The 10,691-nt window shown below is 56.2% G+C and overlaps 1 protein-coding gene across 1 annotated transcript in view; it reads right to left on the bottom strand.

The window, feature by feature from the left end:
• Window positions 1-8,928, bottom strand: part of Fignl2 (fidgetin like 2) — a 26,906-nt gene extending 17,978 nt beyond the window's left edge. The window contains exon 1 of the mRNA XM_026782659.1: window positions 8,872-8,928. The gene's annotated coding sequence lies outside the window, so the exon portion shown is untranslated. The remainder of the gene's footprint in view (window positions 1-8,871) is intronic.
• Between the last annotated feature and the right edge of the window lie 1,763 nt (window positions 8,929-10,691).

Below are 10,691 nucleotides of genomic sequence, written 5' to 3'. Positions count from 1 at the left end.
CCTTCCCGAGGTCCACAATGGGGAACGCCATGCCTGGCCCCTCTGTTCCAGCACCTTCCCGAGGTCCACACTGGGGAACGCCATGCCTGGCCCCTGCTTCACTGGCCACCGTTCTGATGCTTACTGACAGCAGCCATCAGTCCTTGCTCAATGCTCCTGTGTGAATCTCCCTAGGGCAAGCTGCCTGGTAGAGCACCCCACACTGCTCTCTCCCACACTGACCCCTATCCTTCCCCTCTTTCACCACCTCCCCAGACACAAATGGGATCTGGAATCAAAGCCTTCCGGCAAATGCTCCCCAATACTTTTAGAACAGCGGCCTCAACCGCCCAGCAAAAGTATTCCAGAAAAAGCCCACGATCCGCACTGAACCACACCTGCAGCCTGTGTAACAACCTTCTGGAGATAGTTTGGTTTCTCCTGGTTAAACCCTGAGGTGGTTGTCCCACCTCAAATCAGCTGCCCTTTAGGGCTCAGCCCCTCTCCCTTTCTGCAGGTGGCACCAGGCTGTGGGGACGAGGCACCTGTGGGGCTGACACAGGTGCTGGAAGAGGAGGCTGTCACCTGCTGCTTTGCCGAGCTGGGGTCACTGCTCTGGAGCAGAGTCTGCCTCTTGTGAGCCTGTACCTACAGTTCACCTGCCTTCAGGACTTAGTGCCGGATGGGCAGGGGGCAGGAGACAGGAGCTGTCGGGGCTCTTGGCCAGATTTAAGCCAGCGGCCCTTTTCGCAGCTGGCAAGCCTGTGAACTGTTCTCAAAAATACTTTTCATTGGGCTGGAGAGATGGCTCAGTGGTTAAGAGCACCGGCTGCTCTTCCAGAGGTCATGAGTTCAATTCCCAGCAACCACATGGTGGCTCACAACCATCTGTAATGAGATCTGGTGCCCTCTTCTAGTGTGTGGGCATACATGGAGGCAGAAGGTATACACAATAAATAAATTTAAAAAAATACTTTTCATTGTATAAATAAAACTGTAAGAAGGGAAAGAGTAGCACTGGAAAACCGACCTATTTATGAACTTCCTAGAGGTCCTGGGACACAAGCCTCGGGCCAGAAGTCCAATGTCTCCTCCAAGGCTCCATGTTGCCCTAGAATCTAGTTGCCTTGGGTTGGTGTAAGGGTGTGCAGCCTCCAAAAGGTTTAAAGTCTGGTTGACCCTTTTTCCCTGGTCTCAAATGTGTCCCATTCTTGTGCATGATGGTGGATGAGAAACACACCCCACAGTGCCTGCCTCACCGAAGATGAGGAAACAGGCCCAGGCAGCCCACCTCCAAATCCCCAGGCGGACAGTCCTCCCAGCCTCTCCCCAGCCCTGGGGTGCTGGGCTGAGTCACTCAGCTATGCAGCCTGGCCGGTCCACCTGGGTGTTGAGAGGGAAGAGCTGTCCTCAAGGGGGTGGTTCCCACAGCTGCAGGACCACAGGAACAGAGAGAACAGGAAAAACTGGGGGCGGATGATAAGCGAAGGCTGTGTAGCCACCGATTCCCCTCTGCTTGCCCCATGGGGTTCTCCACATATTACCCACTTCATATATGCCCTATATTTAATATTCACAACAGTCCAAGAGAGGCACTCCCATGTGACGGAGAAGGAAACCGAGGCACTGTTCCCTTGTCTAAGTCACCAAGCAAGAACAGGGGGCCCAAAGGATGCCATTTGATTTAACAGTTAAGAATAGTATCACTTGATTGTGCCTCCTATTGGTCTCCTTCACTATTAGCAAGTCTCTCTAGAGCCTCTCCCCATATCACAATCAGAGTCTCAGCTCGGCATCCTCTGGAGCTGTCCTTGTGCCCAGGTCTGAGGAGCTCCGGCTGCAGTTAACTCCCGAAGGCGGCCAGACTCACTGTCAGGCTCAGAGGAAAGCCACCACCGTTCCCCACTCTGTGGGAAAACAGCAAAGGTTCATGGAAGGTGAAGCTGAAAGTTCCAGAACCCCTGGAAATGCTGTGCCCCCTCCAACAGGGACACAGGACATCAATGCTCCTCTGGGGTGACCCATGCAGTTCCCACATGGGTGGGTCCCAAGCTGAATCCCTAGACTCCCTCGCGCCCAGTAACCCACTGACAAAGTTCCATCTTTCTTGATGAAGGGGCGAGGGTCTAAAACTCAGGCCCAAAGAGAGTGTGACAATAGAGAAACAAGACAGAAGGGTGCCATCCCCAAAGGACATGTCCACCTGGAAAGGAGGCTCTTTAGAGAGAGGGCCTGGTGCTTTCTGTCTGGGCTCCTTGCTAAAACTCATGTTGAAGCCAGGTGTAACAGCCCAATGTCACTTGGGAAACTAAGGTAGCATTGCTAGAAACTTGAGTCCAGTCAGTGCTAAACAGTGAGCCAGCACAGGCCAGCACAGTGAACCCAGTCTCAATAAATTAATTAATTAATTAATTAAACAGAAAGCAGGAGACGGAGACAAAGACAAAGAATCAGACCAAGACCCCATCCTTTAAAGGGGTGGTTGGACCATGAAGGTTCTGTTCTAACAAATGGATTCATGTCCGGCCAGGACAAGAGTCAACAGTAGAGTGCCCACCTGTCATGCATAAGGTCCTAGTTCACTCTCCAGCGCTATTTCCCACAAAAGGAGTGGGGTCTGAGCATGGTGGTCTACACCTTTAATCCTAGCATACATAGGGCAGAGGCAGGAAGATCTCTGTGAGTTCAAGGCTAGCCTGGGCTGCATAGTAAGATAGTGGCTCCATTCTTTTTTTTAAGGAATGGGTAATAGCACTGTGAGAACGGGCCAGTTCTGTCTCCGCCTAGTTCTCATGTGCCCTCCCACCAGGTCATGACCAGTACAAACGCCCTTGCCTGAGACCAGCCCTATACCCTTGAACTTCTCAACCACAGGAAGTTCAAATACACTTCTACCAAATCCCCTAACTTCTGGTGATTCCGAGGAGCAAAACCATCTTTGAGCCACTGTTTCTATAGAGTGAGGTGGGAGAGACAAGTTCTCCTGGTGGCCAGAGTCAGAGCGCACACTGTACCCAGCGAATGCCAACATGCAGACCGGTGGGGACGGAGCCATGGAGTGCAAGGGGTTGGGGTGGGAGGTGTTCTGTGACCACTGGGTTTTGGGGGGGTTCCCCCTATGGCCTCAGGGACTAAACACCTCCTCAAACTCTTAAGCATCCAAGGGTCAAGAAGAACTCAACGCTCCAGGAAGACGAGCCCGAAGAGTGAGCCTTGTCCCAGTTCCCTGCTGATTCCCACTGACACAGCCTCCCAGGACAAGCCCCTTCCTAGGAGTCCTGTTCCAATAGCTGACCTCCCTCACAGCCTCTCCCCCAGCACCCTGTACAGCTCTGTGTGGCCACACCTCAGAGATTCCCTTCTACTCAGGCAGTGCTGGGCCCAAAGCTTGTTCTTTCGCCTCTTTGCTTGTCTCCAGCATCTTCTAAGTTCCTTGAAGATGACATCACATTTAAAGAAAAAAATGATTATTGGATGAATGAATGGCTACCCGATACCAAGGCTCCGTGACCACTATTCACATTAGATGCCTGTGGCAGGCAGCACTGGGCTGACACTAGCGAGATGGTTCAGTGGGCAAGAGTGTTTGCTGCCCCACCTGATCATCTGAGTTTGATCCTGGAACCTGCACGGGGCAGGAAGAGAACCAACTTCCCCAAGCTGTCTCTGGACTTTCACACATTTGCAGAGGCACATACACATAATCAACAAATAAATAAATGTATAAAAGTTCTTGAGAGAGACTGACTCTAACTCCAGGCATGAAAACCCAGTTGGTAGGGGAGAAATGTCAGGGACCATTGCTGGCATTCTTTGAAGCCATGGATGAAAACACCCGGACATTGCGGTGCGGGGTCACACAGAAGGCAGGGCTCCATCCAGGGGCCAAAAGTAAAATGTAGTTTCTTCCTTGAGTCAATGAATAATTTTGTCACTAGTCTAAGGGTGCCAGGCACTGAATGAGGTAAAAGAAGGCAGGCTTCTGTCAGCCCAGTTCCTGCCGGAGCCATGCTGGCTCCCCTGCGTGCCTGTTTCCTGAGCCATGTTCTCTATCCTGATGCTGCCTCTGGAGTTTCAGAGGTGGTGCACACAAGCCTTGTGGGGCCAGAACATCGGTCATGCATCTTCTTCCTCCTGCCCTGGGAGGTGGTTCTTTGGAATGTCTGGGCTCCAAGGCACTGAGCATCCCGAGAGATGGGCATTAGTGCATAGACAAAGAGGCAAACCGAAACCAGCGCCCGCATCTCCACCATGGGGCTCCTGTCCCCAGCTCACAAATAACCTGAGACGACGATACAGACCACCGCAGATGTCACTTTCCCAGGGTTACACAGGCAGAGTCCCTACAACTCGAGGCTTGTCCTTAGAGCAGGGTCCGGGACTAACAACACAAACTAAGGTTGGGCTTTGGGGACAGAGTTCCGCTCCAGCATGTGCGAGGCCCACGTCCAAGCTACAATACTGCAAAGAATACATTAACAAAAATGAAATATGGTTGGACTTGGGCCCAACTTTTCATTAGGAACTCCTGCCCACCTACAGCTAGCAGCTGGAGTCTAAAGCTGCCACAGTTCGGAGCTGGAGGGCAGCAAGGTGCCAACCGCACCAGTCAGCAGAACATCGCCTTCGCTGTAATCACAGCCCTCATGGACTGGGTCATTCATGACTAGAGCTCTGTCCCCTTGTTCTGGCCTTATTCACTTCTTACTGCGCTGCTTGTTCAAGCATAGATGCCATTCTCTGCTCACAACCCAAGACCCAAGGGGAATCGAGTGTTTCCCAAGTGCTACAGCAGTTTCCCACAGCTGCCTGCGTCCAGAAGTGCTGAGAAGAGCTAGCTTTCTCTCTGCCTCTTCTTCCTGAAGACAGGTGGACCCTTAAGCAATAAAAATCTCCCATTAGCTTCTTCCCAAGCCACACAGTCCGAGATGGGGAGCAGTGTGACCCCTCAAACCTGAAAACTGTCCCGGCAATTCCCATGCCTGCCCTGTAGCTCATATAGTCCCCTGCCAGTAACAAACCCAGCAAGGATGTCACAAGACCTAGGCTGCAGGCCAGACCCTGGCCTCAGAGCCCCAGAGGGGTTGGACTGGAGAAGCCTCAGGATCCAAGAGCTCTTAAAGGGAAAGATGAAGTATGGTAATGTCAGGTAATGACAACGCATTTTTCTGGGGACACCTTCACTATCCTCCCTGAGGACTCTGTAAACAAAGAGTAGAGACCCACAGTTTCCTGGCTCTGCCCCCTCCACCAGTGGCCAAGAATCCAACCCAGGACCTGTAGAGTCTAACCAGCATCTACTCCTGAGCTATCTCCAGTCCGGGGACCCCCAGAAGCGGTCATCCTGAAAGCCCAGCTCCTCTAGCTAGACTCTCTGGCTGCATGTTTTTAAGCATAAGCCCTACTCGCCCACTGCCTCTCTGCAGCTCAGCGGTGGCCCCAGGAAACACCATTAGATTTCTTGTTATGTTTGGTTTGTTGTCTTTTGGGGTGGGTAGTATCATCAAACACCGTACCACTGAGCTACATCCTGGCCCTTTTTTGGCAGTGGTGATGCTGGGTTTTGAGACAAGGTCTCACTCTGTGACCCACAATGATATGTAACTCACTATGTAACCAAGGCTAGTTTTGAACTCGTGGTAACCGTCTCAGCCTCGTTAGTGCCAGAGTTAGATTGTGAACCCTCATGTCTATCGCTACTCTGGTCCTATTTCTTGATTCTTTGCAGGGGAAGCCCTAAAATTTGGTGTCACACAGCTCTTAAGACCTCTAGCTCCCAGGAGACAGCACAGTAGACCAGGACTAGGATTTCAGGTGAATACGGCTCACCCCTGCCTCCGACTTCCATCCACTGGCAGGCAAGAGCGCTCAAGGCAACAGACAAAAGGTATGCCAGGCCTTGGTCCTTGGTCACCTTCCAGGATGCAGCCCTGGGCCTTTCCTGAGCCAGGCTCCTGTGAGGAGCCTGGTTTCCATTAAGTGAGGTGATGAAGTCATTGGTGCCAAGGCGAGAAGAGGCAAAATTCAGCTAGAGGGGTCAGGGAGGGAAAGGGCAGCCAGCCAACCTGTCCCCTGACCTCCTCCAAGACCAGCGGTGGGGGAAGGGAGGGCAGGACTCCTCAGGATGCAGGGTAGCAGCAGTAGGAACCAGTGGTGAGGAGTGAGAGAGTCCGGCTAGATAATAAGCAATTGTTAATGTGCCCCATACGGATCTGACTGGTCTCTCTGTTTAACAGGGTGATAGTGATGGGGAAGGAATGCTGGTCTGTGGGGAAGGAAAGGGGCAAAGTCCTCCCGGGACTTGGGGGGGGTCATCAAGGAGGAGGAGGGGGATAGGAGAGAAAGAAAGGAGAAGCAGAGCCACCCAGGGGTTCCCACCACCCAAAGTAATGACAAGAGTCCAGGATCTGCAGACCACCTGGTTAAATTCGTCACAAAACTCCTTTTCCTCACCCACACCCAAAAGGTAAAAAAAAAAAGTCCACTGTGGGGCAGGGGCCATAGTGGGTTTGCTGCCTCCTGGAGCAAAGACTAGTTGGGATCCATCCACAATGGAAGGAAGGCACAGGTGCAGGGCAAGGAGGCTGTGGAGGGAGGGACAAGTGACAAGAGCTGGGGACTCTAGGGAGGCTACACTGGAGGGGGGGTTATGTGGCATCCTAGCTGGGCCTGGAAGAATGAGGAGGTTGCGGTAAGACCGGGACAATGGAGAAGGCATTTGGCTGAAGGAACAGCAGGAGCAGAGGCAGAGAGGCGTGAAATTGCGTGGAGAGCCTGAGATTCAGCAATAAAGCTGCAGTCAGGGAGGGGAGGGGCTCCTGATCCATAAAAAGCTGTGGCCATGGATGACCAGGAGGGAGGCAGGAATGGACGCTGGAACACCACACCGGTGCCTGGGTTCCTCTCTCTTCCCTCCCTTTCCCTGCCTTGATCTGGGTTGTGTACTGGAGTTGTCTAACTAGGTGATCTTTAATCTGGCTACTCTCTTCACCAGAGCCAAAGACTATGCAGGACCTTGGAGGCCCATCGCATCATCCCTGTGTCACTCGGGCCCCTCCCTCTCCTCATCCTCGGGAGACTGAGAAGTCCTGAGGACTGGGCCTTCCAGAAACAACTCCAATCCTCCATTACAATTTCCCTTGACTCAAAAGGGGCTTCCCCCAGAAGACAGTACAGCAAGGGCGTGTGGGTCGCTTCTGGCTGCGGCAGGCACCAATGGAATCAAGGGCAATGAGGGTCGCTTCTGGCTGCTGCGCACACCAATGGAATCAAGTGGAAATAAATGAAATGGTGCTAAATATGGGTAAGGGGGATTTACGAGGCCTGTCACACAATCCTCCAGGGCCGTCCAAGTAAGATCCTCCCCTTTCTTCGGGCGACTGGAGAAAGTACCGCCCCGCCCCCTGCCCGCAGCTCGGGGCGCCAAATACCCGCTCTCATCCTGGGATGCTGCAGCTCAGCACCCCCTTGCTGGACATTATGGCTGTCCCTGGGAGGAAAGGGCTAAAGTCCATTAGAGAACGCCGTTCAAACCCGACCTGGAGGTTCTGGGGTACCCAAGGTTCCTAAAGGATGCTCAGGGGTTTCGGATGTGACACTGGGAGGGTTCGCAACTCCCGCACGCAGTCAGGGGTCTCCAGGACCACTCCAAATACAGAGTGACTCTCAGGCGAAGGTGTCAAACCCCGGGACACCGAGAAGTCCCTTGACTGTAAACCCAGAACAGGGAGGGATGGGAGCAGACCCCCCACTCCTAGCTGCCGGACTGAGCCGGAGCCTGCTCCGCCTCTACTGCCGTGAGGACAACACAAACATTCTTCGGTCCTCTATTCTCCTCCAAATTAGGTATCCATGGAGACTGGGCCGGCAGCCTGACAGCCCCTTGGCCTAATCCTGATTTAGTGACCATCCCTTTAACAGCCCACCCACCCGCCCACCCACCCCTGCACTCCGGGCCGCCGCGGGGCGCAGGCTCCAAGCTGCTCTCGCTCTCCCCAGGGCAGAACGCTCCACAGACCAGCAGGAACCACTGGACCAGAAAGGTCCGGGAGGGAGCCAATATCTATTAAGGTCTTACTGTGTGCCCGCCCAACAATCTACGGGGGTCTGGAATTGGGAATCTCTGCATAGACCAGAAGAGGGCTCTAGGAGTGGGGAAGTTTAAGGGGCTCTGGCTAGAACTGGGAACTCCGGGGGGCTCAGGGTAACCAATGGCCCACGGGTGAAAGTAAGCGCAGCTTCGTGCAACACCCCAACTCTGAGCTGGGACTGCAGTCCCGGACTGAAGAGAAACGAAAGGCAAAAGGCGAGTGCGTTAAGAGCGCAGGGATAGAAATGGCCTCAGTCTCCTGTCACTGCCCCGTCACGATGCTGGGGAATCTCCAGGCCAGTAACCCAGCCCCCACCCCCTCCCGCACACACAGGGGCCGCTGGACAAAGACCTGACGGAGTGGGAGGGGCCTGCGGGCCGGCCCTCGGGCTCCGGCCTCCCGATCCTTCTGGGACCCGAACCCGCAAATCCTGGCTCCTTCTCCCCGAGCCCGCAGACTCCCCAGTGCCCGCCGCTCGCTACCACCACCGCCGCGCTCCAGACCTGGAGGCGAAGCGAGTGCCCGTCGGCGGCCGAACGGCGATCCCATCCCTGGTCGCCCCCTTCCTCCCGGGAAATGACCCTGGGCTCCCACGCACCCGCTTGGGTCTCTCCCGGCCTTGCCCTCCGACCTCCGCCTAGTTAGACCCCCCTGCTCCTCAGCCCCCCGCCCTTCCCGGGCCTCGCACGCCCAGCGCCCGCGGACAAAGCTCCGGACATCGGACCGCACAGTCGCCACCCCCTGACCCCCGACCGGCCTGCGCGCTCCCGCGCCTGCCCCCGCCCGGGCCTGCGACGCGTACCTCGGCATCCCGGCCGGGTCCTAGGTGAGTGTGCGCGGCCTGGGGGGGCGTCCGGCCCAAGGACCGGGGCGGGAGCGCGGGCCGGGGGCGACGGGCCAGGGCTGGGGGTCAGCGGCGCTCACCATCCTGGGGCCGCTGCTGCTGCGGCTGCTGCGGCCGCCGCGGCCGGGAACGGGACTGGACAGTGGGGGTGGCCGGACAAGGGGCGGCCCAGGCTCCCCCCGCAGGCAGGACCCCCACCCCTCCTCCCCTCTCCCGCCCCCAGTGCCCTCCCTCCGGGCCCGCGCCCCGCCCCTCCCAGCGCCCCGCCCCCGCCCCAGCTCACCCGGCCCCTCAGCGCGTCCCCGCCGCCCCGCCTCCCCCTCCCCCGGCTCGAAAATAAATTAGCCACCGGGGTAAAAAGAGCAAATGACCCTCGGTGTGAGAGTGTCCTTGCGCCACTCTCAGGCCGCTCGCCCGCTCCCGCCTCCCCTGCCGTCGGAGCGGGAAATTGCGCTGGGGGTGGAGGCCCGGCCCGGAGGCGGGGAGGCCGAGGAGGCCGGACGGGCGCGGAGACCCGGGTAGGGCTCCAGGCTGCCGTGAGTGGCCGCTGGCTGTGAGCCGCTTCCTGGGTCGAAGGGCAAAGGGAAAGGCGGCTGACCGGGCCCGCCCCGTCCGCTGGCTGGCCAAGACCACCTCTTCCAGGACGCATGTGAACTCTCGCCTGCGTCCCTGACCCGGGTGTGCAGAGCACCTATAGCTTGCAGGATGCCCAGGGCAGGACGGACAGCCAGGCGAGGACACTATCTCTGCACAGGTGCCGCCGAACGAGTGGGGTGGGAAGTGTACAGAAGACCGAGCCCTGGATTGAAGAGCGGATGGACTTAAGGGGAGGGGCTTATAGAAAGCTCTGGAGAGCTTCCCCCAAGGAGACGACGGTCACCCTGGGCCCAACGGTGCGGACTGAAGGAGCCCCAGCCACCACTGGTGACCAGTGGCATTTGCACTGCAGCATATGCACTGGGTAACTGCATTGTGCCAAGCACTGGCACTCCCAGTCTAGAGTAGGCACAGTTTTAGGTAGGCATCTCAAAGCTTCCGTGATGATAAAGGCCAAGATTTCCTCGGCCTTAGGGGCCCTGAGCACAGGCGCTGCCCTTATAATGGAGGCTCTAGAGGAGCCCAGGGCGTTCAGAGGTTCTGTGGCAATCGTTTTCCGCCTGTGGGTAGCGCTTCAGGGCTCTGCCTCTCTTCTGAGGCTTCCTTTTCCTTCCGCGTGGCTGGTCAGTGTGAGCATTGGTAGGCCAGGATTCACCCTGAAGGGGCTTCCTCCTTCCGCTGGCCTCTGTGTCGCTGTGGCGGAACTGCGAACACCAGTGACCATGCCTCCGGACACTCTGGCATCCCACAGATCCAGGCAGCTCCATAATTGCCAGGGAAAGGGAAGGCATGAGTCTCCAATCATCCATTTTTTTATAGCCAAATATGTAAATAAGACCAACATCCAACAAAGTTCTAAAACTCATCAAGACCAGGGGCTTTTCCAGCCCCAGAATTTTCCAGTTTGTAGCCCACCTTCCCATTCTTACCTCATACCTTCACCCACAAACCCTGCCACAGATGAGGGATGCACCAAGACTCAAGAGTGCTGGGCCAGGTCCCTAGCATCATGATGATCAAGGCGGGGTGCAAACCGCCCCTGTCACCTAGTCAGCAGGGCGGGAACTGACTAACAAGGAGCTCCTTGATGACAGTCTCTTTCCTGTTGGGACCGCTGAGGCTTTGGGGGGAAGGGCTCAGCAAAGCCTGACCTGGACCCGCCACGCTCCCGGTCTCCTTCC

This window comes from Microtus ochrogaster, chromosome 15 (genome assembly GCF_000317375.1).
Source record: "Microtus ochrogaster isolate Prairie Vole_2 chromosome 15, MicOch1.0, whole genome shotgun sequence".
NCBI lineage: Eukaryota > Metazoa > Chordata > Mammalia > Rodentia > Cricetidae > Microtus > Microtus ochrogaster.
The sequence above is the reverse complement of the archived record's forward strand: the minus strand, read 5'-3'. Positions and strand labels throughout refer to the sequence as shown.